This window comes from Chenopodium quinoa, unplaced genomic scaffold, assembly GCF_001683475.1.
Source record: "Chenopodium quinoa cultivar QQ74 unplaced genomic scaffold, ASM168347v1, whole genome shotgun sequence".
Lineage (NCBI taxonomy): Eukaryota > Viridiplantae > Streptophyta > Magnoliopsida > Caryophyllales > Amaranthaceae > Chenopodium > Chenopodium quinoa.
In genome coordinates this window covers 1,500,898-1,511,240 of record NW_018744582.1, presented here as the reverse complement: position 1 = coordinate 1,511,240, position 10,343 = coordinate 1,500,898, and the positions used below count along the sequence as shown (strand labels likewise).

At 35.5% G+C, this 10,343-nt stretch overlaps 1 pseudogene; it reads left to right on the top strand.

Annotated features, from left to right (window-relative positions):
• The first annotated feature begins 6,113 nt into the window (after nucleotides 1–6,113).
• On the top strand, nucleotides 6,114–9,129 carry LOC110699416 (annotated as a pseudogene).
• The last annotated feature ends 1,214 nt before the right edge of the window (nucleotides 9,130–10,343 follow it).

Sequence of the window (10,343 nt, the reverse complement as noted above, 5' to 3'; positions counted from 1 at the left end):
TCCTTGCTATGGTCCAGTTCTTGGGTTTTTGCTTTTTGTGATAAAAACCCATATCCAATTTTAACCGTAAACTTCCCTGTGGAATGATTAGCCCTGTACATGAAGTCCTCCGCCCTAGTTTTTGGAAGTTCCATCCCTAAAATTTCTTGTGCGCTGTTCCACTAAAATTTCTCTCTAATAAACGAAGCCTTCCATGAACAAGAAATGGGGTCAATAAAGTTTGTGACCTTCCATCTCAAACTGCCACGTAAAGTCTGATTCGATTTGACCACTGGTACTTTCCCATTAACCCATTTGCTGCTACAAGCAGGAATATTATCACCATTCCCAATCTTCCAAGCAAAACCTAGTAGGAAACGGTTAGCAACTTGTTGGAAACCTCTGCGAGCATAAGAAATAGGCCCAAGCACCTGATTTCTAGGTATGCCATGACACAAGACACGGTTTATTTTTGTATTAAAAACCTTAGCTGCCAGAAGTTGGGGATTCTTGTGCATTCTAAGAACATTTCTGAATAAAAGGGTATCATTCATCATACTTGTAGACCTAATTCCTAACCCGCCCATTCCTTTTAGTAACTGAATAATCTGTCTTTTCGTCCAATGAATACCCTTTTCTCCACTTGCAGCCCACCAAAACCTGGTTATGATCGAATCTAATTTGTTTGTTGTTTCTATGGGCAGCTTAAGAGACTTCATAACATGTGAAGAGATACCCATTAGAACTGAAACCTACATGCAGACCATGACAGGATTTTTGTTTTTACCTTTTCTACCAAGAAGTTAAAGTTTTCTGATTTTTTCCCCAAAATATCAATTGGGTTTCCCAAATGTGTTCCCATAGTTTGAACACTAGGAATCCTGAGAATTTCCTTATATTCGGTAATAAGATTAGTAGGAATAGAAGGACTAAATTTTATGTATGATTTTTGGAAATTTATTTATTGTCTTGAAACTGCCCTAAATCTTGTTAAAATATCCCGAATGTTTGTGCAAGAAGAGTGATCAATTTTGAAGAAAAACATGGCATCATCCACAAAAAATAAATGTGAAATTTTTGGTGCTCTACGGGCAATTTTAATGCCACTAAAAAGGTTAATTTTTTTTGGCTAAAAGTAACATTCTTGACAAAACATCCATACAAAAGAGGAATAAATATGGGGATGGAGGGTCACCTTGGCGGAGACCACAGTGCGATTTAAAGCCTTCAGTTGTCTTACCATTCACAATGGCCTTAAAGGTGACGGTTGAAACACATTGAGAAATCCACTGAATCCAACGTGAGGAGAAGCCACAAGCTTTTAGGATTTTAAATAAGAAAACCCAATCTACACGATCATAAGCTTTTGACATATCGACCTTGATAGCTGCAAGATGGGTCGAATATTTTTTCATATTTATGAAATGGATAAGCCCCTGCGATAAGTACACATTGTCTTCCATGTAGCGATCCAGAATAAATGCATGCTGATAATCTGAAATTAAAAAAGGGAGAGCTAATTTCATACGTTTCACCAAACACTTTGCAATACACTTGTAAACTGTGTTACAAAGACTAATCGGCCTGAATTGCATAACCATTTTAGGGGAATCGACCTTTGGAAGAAGAACCAAGAGCGAAGCATTTAGCTCAGTCAAAAAGAAAACTTGTGCCAAAGAAATGTTGTACACTTTAATCACAGTGTCACCAACCACCACCCAATAAATTTTAAAAAATTCCGCTATAAAGCCATCCGGCCTAAGAGATTTCGATGAGTGAATGTCAAACATTGCTTCTTTGATTTCTATTGCAGTGAATGGATCCTCCAAATCTTCCGCAATAGAAGTTGGAAAATTAGGAAAATGAATTTCCCTTAATAGAAGATCTATATTTTCCTCATGGCTTGGATCAATCTTAGGCTAGAAAGCATTCTTGAAGTTATTGAAAAATAAGTCTGCAATTTTCTCCTGTCCTTCCACCCATTCCCCACTGTCATTACATAAAGTCAAGATTTCTTTTCTCTTCTTTTTTTTGTTTAACCTTGTTGAAAAGTCGTTTAGTGGGAGCATCCCCTTCTTTTAGCCATTTCGTTCTGAGACGTTGTTGCCAATAACCATATTGTAGTTGACATTCTGGAATAATAACATTGAGTTGTTGTACTGACTAGTTACCACCACTCAAGCATGAGATGTTCTAGCTAGTATAGAGTAGCTTTATTGACATCTTGCCAGTTAATAACTAAGACCTGTTTATTGTCAAGACACCATTTTTGAAGACGATGTCTCACGCCACGTAATCTTCTCGCAAGAACAAAAGAATTCGAGCCAGAAACGTATTTATACCATTCCATTTTGATTAAATGAGCAACCTCCGGAAAATGCAAGCACGAAACTTCCACCTGGTAAGGCCGGTTGACTGAAAATTGAGAGGGGTTTAGATCAAATGTGATAGCCGCATGATCCGACACCGTGATGGGTTCGTGTATTATTTTCCCACCACCAAAGTCATCAAACCAATCAGCGGTTACATAACCACGATCTAATCTTTCCAAAATCAAACCGTTCCCAAGTCTTTTGTTAGTCCAAGTATATCTTGGACCCGAAAAGGGAATTTCAAGTACATCATTATTTAAACGCCAATCAATGAAAGTATCCACCCTTCTAATAGTCGGGCTTCCTCCAAGTTTATCCGCCAAATATTCAATTTGGTTAAAATCACCTAGTAAAAGACATTAAGGATAAGTACAAATAATGTCAGTTAAATCATTCCAAAACGAAACCCGGTCCTCAATAGTCGGAGCACCATACACAAATACTACATACTTTGATATTCCACTAAATTCAAGAATATCACATAGCATAATATTTTAAGAGCAAAAGATTGGAGTAATTGTAGCATTACACCAAGAAAACAAAGCCGAGCCACGCCTAGTACCTACTGCATCATTGCTAAAAGAAAAATTAGGGGAAAGACAGTCCAAAAGAGGGTTAACATCAGTTACAACCATTTTTGTTTCACACAAAAACAAAAGAGAAGGATGTTTAGGTTTAATTAACCACACTAGGTAAGGAATTTTATGGGAGTGTGGGTCATTTAAACCCCTAGAATTCCAGCAGATTATCTTCATATTAGACTCGGGGGCTGGAACGATGCAGCCCCCTCACTAAGATGTTCCACAAAAGATTGTTGTGCTACTTTCTAAAAATCAACATCCATGTCGTCGTCCTCTTCCTGCCTCCTTTTAGAGGTGACTTCCACACTCTTCTGCCTTTTGCTCGGCCAGAAGAGGACGAAGAAGAAGTATCACACGGTCTCTTCTTCTTCCCCTTGAACTCAAGAACAAGCAATTTCACACCCCAAGTTTGTGCCATGTCAACATCCGACATAGCTTTAGATTTGAGTTTCAGAGTACCATGCTTATCTCGTTGCCAAATATTTTACGCTCCCTTTTCTGACCATTGATTCAGCGTTTTCAATTTTTTTTTCTCCACCCAATTCAGATCATTGAAATTCCTTCTCATTGTCGACCCGTTTTCAGATTTGACAAGAGTAGCTTCATCCAGTTTCCTCCTTTTTCCAGACCAACCAGAATGACTTGAATTAAAGAGGCTGTCAACATTGAGCGTCCTGATTGGCAAAACTGGAGTTATAGGGGTGTTTGGCGTATCGTATTTTGTAAGCGGCATGTTCGACAGGTTCGTACCATAGATTGTTGGAGACAAACCCACCAAGTGTGAGCGAGTAGGTTGACCTTCTGGGAAAACACGAGCCAAGTTGTTCCTTGATAATCTAAGAGTTCTAGCAAGTCGGCTACCTGTTTCAATAAACTAATATGCAGTAGTAGTAATTTGAAAATCACGATTAGAGTCCTAACTATTTTCAGGCAAAACAATGGGTTTCGGCCTCGACTCAAGGAGACGAGGGCATGACATCGGTAAGATTAGAGGTGGCGGGGCCACAATAGTAAAAGAAGGAAACGAGGCGGCCAGATCCTTTGTCTTTGTAAATATTTTGGATTAGCCAAAGACTCGCCCACCTCCAAAGTTGATGGAGCTACCAGATTTGTAGCCGAGTGTGGGGAGCTCCAGCGAATTGGAGGAGATAGGTGCTCAAATGGAGCTTTTCCTCTATCTTGAGGCTCCTGCTCTCTTCGTCCATTGGACGCTTGGCCCAAGTGTAAGTTAAGATCTTGATCTAGGCTTCTTACTTCTCGTGGGCTAGAATTAATCCTCAAGCTTGTGTTATGATTTCGTGGCTGAGAAGTATTTTCAGATGGTTGATGAGATGGGTAATACCGAGCATAAGGGTCGTTTCCCAGCCCAAATCTCGTACCTGTTTGCCATAACATATTGGATCTGTTCCCTGCATGTCCATTCTCAATAACATCATATTCAGAGCTACCATCAGAATCAGAGTAATACCTTTCCGTACCACCACTATCTGAGCTATCACCAGAGAGATCCGAGTCGCCTCTTCCATTCCTATCCATAAATGGAATATCTTCATGTTCGGTCGGCCGAATAAGGTTGACTTCTGGTATTCAGTAACAAAAAATGTTCGGAAGTCCTTTGACATAGTTGATGTAGTAAGCCTGCTGCCTAGGCCCATAAGCACCCTCATTCCCTGTCTTTCTAGTACAACAAGTCTACACCGAAGACGACGAGTCGCCACATCCTTCTTCACTTTGCAGCGCTCCCTGCTATGACCAACATGACTACAGGATTTACAATATTTAAAGACACCTTCATACCTGAAGAAAACCCAGACTACACGATCTCCTTCCACTGGTACATAACACCCTGGAATAAGTGGTTGATATGTATCAATTAACATTCACACCCTTATATCTGCATGCATGGGTAGCCCAGCTCCAACCTGTTCATACTCTTCAATATAACCCGCATGAGATAGTATTTGGTTTGCCCACTCTCGAGTTAGGAACAATAAGGGTAATCCCTGCACTCTAACCCAGAGACGAGAAGTGGCAAAGCTGATTTCTTGTAGTATATAAGATTAGTGATATCGCCTTAAATTAATAAGTCAGCCTTCAAAGACAACAGAGTGTTGGCGAATGATTCCATCGAAATCATAAGCATCGAAACACTCGAAGAGAAAATAGTTTCCAGATCACCTACAATTGACAATATGTTGAACAAAAGTTACTGCTGGTGGGTAGGGTCCCAAGAAAACGCCAATAGCACTACGATTATAGTTAATCTGCCCTTGAAAGGTGAAGTTAGCAGGGAGACCTGCCAACACACCCATCCTTTGGTCCTCATCAGGATCCCCATTATTATAGGGCCCTTGAGGTTGATTATTATCCATGGAAAAGTGAGAAAAAATTAGTAGATCTAGAAGAAAAGTAAATTACACAGGACAAAATAAAAGGAATAGAAGTGAAAGGGACATAGATAGACAGAAAGAAGACGAAAAAAGGAGCTATAAAGCCACACCCTGTTGAAAATTGAGCATTTAATGCTCCTATATAAAGGCAGAGAAGATGCACCAGCCAAAATAAATGGCTAATGCATGAAATCCAAGTGTCACAAAGAAACTAGAACAAGGAACTTAAAACTAGAAAAGAATAGCTAGATTTGGGAAAACAATCATTGAACAATTTGAGTATTGAAGTATCTCAAATTCTATTGGCTGTAGGAATTCAAAGTTAGAAGATTAATAGATTTTGCCAAAAAGACTTCGTACATGAACAAAGATACGAAGAAGGATATATAGATTGATGAGCATGGATGCATGTAACATTAAACAAAATAAAAAAAAACTCAACTTAGTGAGAGAAGCTCTCGGTTAGGGAGAGAATGACCCTGTTTTACCAAGTTTACAACTACTAATTGTCATATTGTTTACATAAAATATAGGAATTTTTGTTTTTGTTTTAATACTTTTTAACATATCCTAATAAGTTATATTCTGTAAATCATAGAATGTATTATTAACACCACATGCCAATGCACTTTCTCCATACAGTACAAAATTAATCATATAAATGAAAATTTAACAACATTAATTATAATATTCCAAATTTCCCTTAGAATAACAATCACTCCAAAGTCAAATTTCTCCCATTGAATACATAGCTTCTTTTGCTAAGCAAAACAATTACTTTAAAAAAAATTATGGAAGAAACCTTTGTCATGATAGTGGGAGCAGGTCCTGTGGGACTTGGCATTGCTGCATGCTTAACCAAAAAATCTATTCCCTATATTGTTCTTGAAAAGGAAGATTGTTGTGCTTTTCTTTGGAAGAAACGCGCATATGATCGATTTCATCTTCATCTAGCAGAAGAATTTTGCTCATTACCCCATAACCCCCATGCACCACAAACCAAGAAATATATGAGTGAGAATGATTTCATAGAGTACATTGATGATTATGTTTTCAACCTTGATATTAGACCGCGATACTTTCACTCAGTTGAATATGCATCATTTGATGAAGTCAAGGGAAAATGGCTAGTTGAAGCTAAGGACACTTTTGCGAACGCATCTAAATTTTTTGTCGCAAGTTTTTTGGTAGTCGCAACAAGCGAAAATGGCAAGGGTTACATCCCCTAATATCCCCGGTTTAAACGATTTCAAGGGAGATATAATGCACTCTAGTGAATATAAGTCTGGTCGTGAGTTTCAAGACAAAGATCTTTTGGTTGTTGGTTGTGGTAATTCTGGGATGGAAATTAGTTATGATTTATGTAATTCGGGAGCCAACACTTCAATTATTATCAGAAATCCAGTTAGTTTTTTATCACGTTTTTTTTATCTTGTAAATAAAACAAACACAACTAAAATGTACTTATGTATATTGGTTTTATTGATGGTTGGTTCATATAGGTTCATGTGGTTGCAAGAGAAATGATCTTTATAGGGATGCACTTGTTAAAGTACTTTAGTTTACCAACTGTGGACGCTCTAGTCACTCTTGCTAGTAAATTGAAATATGGGAATTTGTCAAAGTATGGAATCTATCGACAAAATGAGGGCCCTTTGTTACTTAAGACAACAAAGGGAAGAAACCCTGTTATCGATGTGGGAACTATAGCCAAAATTCAATCTGGAGAAATCAAGGTAAGTTACTTTTAATTTTTAATTTGTTAGTGGATTGTTATCCATTAAATTTTATTCAATAATAATATAAGCATATAATTTACTTTTATTTCATCCCTTGAATAGTTTGTTGTTTCATTGTATGGGGACAAAATGGACAATCCTAAATAAGTAAATAACATTATTATGTTAAATTACTAAGTACCTGGAATCCTTCCATTAAAAAGTACTATTTTATATATGTTTGATATTTTATATGCACATTTTATTTTATTTTTTTAAAAAAATTTGTATTATAGGTTTTACCAGGAATTAAAAGAATTAACAAGAGCAAAGTCATACTCGAAGATAATGTTGAATTAAGCTTTGATGCAATATATTTGCAACCGGATTCAAAAGCACAACTTGTGAATGGCTTAAAGTTTGTACATTACCTCAAGTTTATGTAATAAATCAAGTAATAATCCAATCTCAGTATTACACACACATGAGCGCACATAGAGTTAATCATATATTATTTATGCATGAAGGATCAATAGGGTGATGAAATAGTAGCAAGTATACTCTAGAAGGGGGGGTTGAATAGAGCATGGCTAATTTTCACAAACTGTAAATCTCAAGGTCTTGAAATCAATTTCAAGGCGAAATAAACTGATTTCACAATTCAGCTTCAAGGCTTTGAGATTTACTTCAAGGCTTAAAAACAAAGTTTGAAACTGAGACAGAAGATAAACTACGAATAAGAAATAAGTAAAGCAAAGTAAAAAGAAATAAAAGTAAGTAAAATGAAGCAAATAAAACAGAGACAAGTGACAGAGATATTTTTACGAAGTTCGGCAAAAATGCCTACGTCTCCGCCTAGGGTTGTTGAACCCATATGATTTTAAACTTCTTTTATTTCTTCCTTTAGAGCCCTAAAGTTCTTAAAAGATCACCTCTCTTCTACCCGTAACCACCCGATTACACTTTAGCAACTCAATTCCCAGAAATAAAAGACTACCTAAAAAACTTTGAGTATTATAAGGCTACTCTAAGTATATCTCACTTTTGATAAAATATTTTTCGCTCTTAGATATACTCTTTCTTTTCTCTCAATCTAAACACATAATAAGGTATTAAAGAACTTAGAGAGAAAACATGAAAACACTCTTAAATAGCTTGATAATCTTCGAAGGTAATTGTTGATGCCTTTAGCAAAAACTTGACCGCTATTTATAGAGATGGAAGACTTGGACATTCTGATTTGAACTTGAAGTAGCCGTTGGAATTTCAACGTTACTTGAATAAGTCTTGCGCTATTTTTGGGCTTCAATTTCAACGTTCATCTTAACAGAAAAAATCCAGCCTATCTTCAAGGAAATCCGTGAAACAGATATTCAAAACTCAAGGAAATCCGTTAGCAATAAGATAGCTACATATATTCGAATTTCAAATAAAACTTATCCCTTAAAACAAATATTCTGATAAAACAGAATTTTGTTAAGATAACTTATAATTATCTCCATCTTAAAATACCCTGCACAACCGAATTAGTTAGAGATAATTATCATATCAGATTATTATCATAATTCAAGATATAGATTCGAAAATAAACAATCTGAAAATAACTAGTAAAAATATAAATTGATTTCCAGCAGCCCAAAGTTAGTAAACCGTGGACTTTATCCAATATTAATCCTGCATTTATTGGGCCTAATTAAGAGCACAATATAGTAGGCAGCCCAAAATATAATAAGGGTTTGACTTCCATCATCAAATAAAAATGCTAAAGCAGGCTCATCAAGGTGGAGTCTTCAATGCATTATTTTTCTTTTGGGTTTACCTTAATTAACAAAATATATTATATATTATTATAGCATAGACAATTAATGAAATCGGTTTTTTTTTTATCCTTTGTTAGGATTATGATTTTATACTAAAAAACAATGGTTTTCCAAAGAATCGTTTCCCAAGTCACTGAAAAGGAAAGAATAAATTGTATTGTGCTTGATTATCAAGAATGGGTCTGCAAGATGTTTCAAAGGATGCCATAGTCAATGCCAACGATATTGAGATGGTTTTAAGAACTATGCTTCGTTGCCGAAGAAATTAAAGTTATTACATGAATCGTAGTGGCTAGTGCTGAAATTTCTAGAATATAATTTTTTTTTGTACTTTGCTCTACATTGTTTTTTATAGAGTATGTTAATCGATCCTAGGTTTCAACCATAAGCTTAGTTTTTGGTTGAGATAGTCCTTTAACATGATATTAAGAGGCAGGATAAGCTTAAGTTGAAACCCAAGATCGATTTATATACTCTATCAGTTTTGATTTTGTATAGTCTTATTAATGGTTCTATGTACATATGTGCAAATCTAAGATAATACATGTTGTTATCAAATTCTTCAAAAATTCTAAAATAACGCATTTTTTTTAATCAAATATTCATTGTCTAACTTGTGCTTTTAGAATTATATTTATTGTTAAAAGGATGAAGGAGCTTAATTTACACAAAATTATGTTTTAAAGACAAAGATGGATGTAGGGCTATGTTTAGTTTGATTTATTCTAGTTGATATTTGCTTATTTAAGAATTAATTATTGGATCAAATATATAAGACTACGTCAGGATAAGTTGATACTGTCATATTTGCGCTTATATGTTGTTAACAATCTTTAATTTTGAAGTTAAAATTACAAAAACTTCATATTCAAAAAGTCCATATTAATGTGAATCTAATGATTAAATATTAGATCATATCAAGACAAGTGAAATGAAGCATGAAATACAATATAGTCTATTTTATGTAATAACAAGTATGCCATTGTGGCAACACACTTCACCACAAACCTCCAATTCCATAATGCCCAGTTTCCCTTATAAACGATTTATAGAATCTCCTTATAACTTTCATTTAACTTCAAAATTTATTCGGAAAAAAAAAAAAACAAAAAACTTCAAAATTTGATAAGAATCAAAGACAATATAAATTACAAATGGAGATCGAAGGATTTAAACACGAACAGACCCTCGGTCTTAAACTCTTAACAACTACTAGTTCAAGACCTCGTCAATTGCACGAGTACATCAATTACTAAATAAAAATATGGTTGCCAAAGGTTTGAAACATAAAATCAAATTGGGCCTTAAACTTCTATATTTTCTAGTCCAATTAATCACCCATTTAAAGCCCAAAACAAAATAACCCACCATAACCGTCAGATCAAACCATCGGGAAAATCCAAACCGTCCGATCTAGGTCACATCTAAAATCAATCTCCCTCTAAAATCTCATACTATAAAAACCCCATCTTCAACTTCTTCG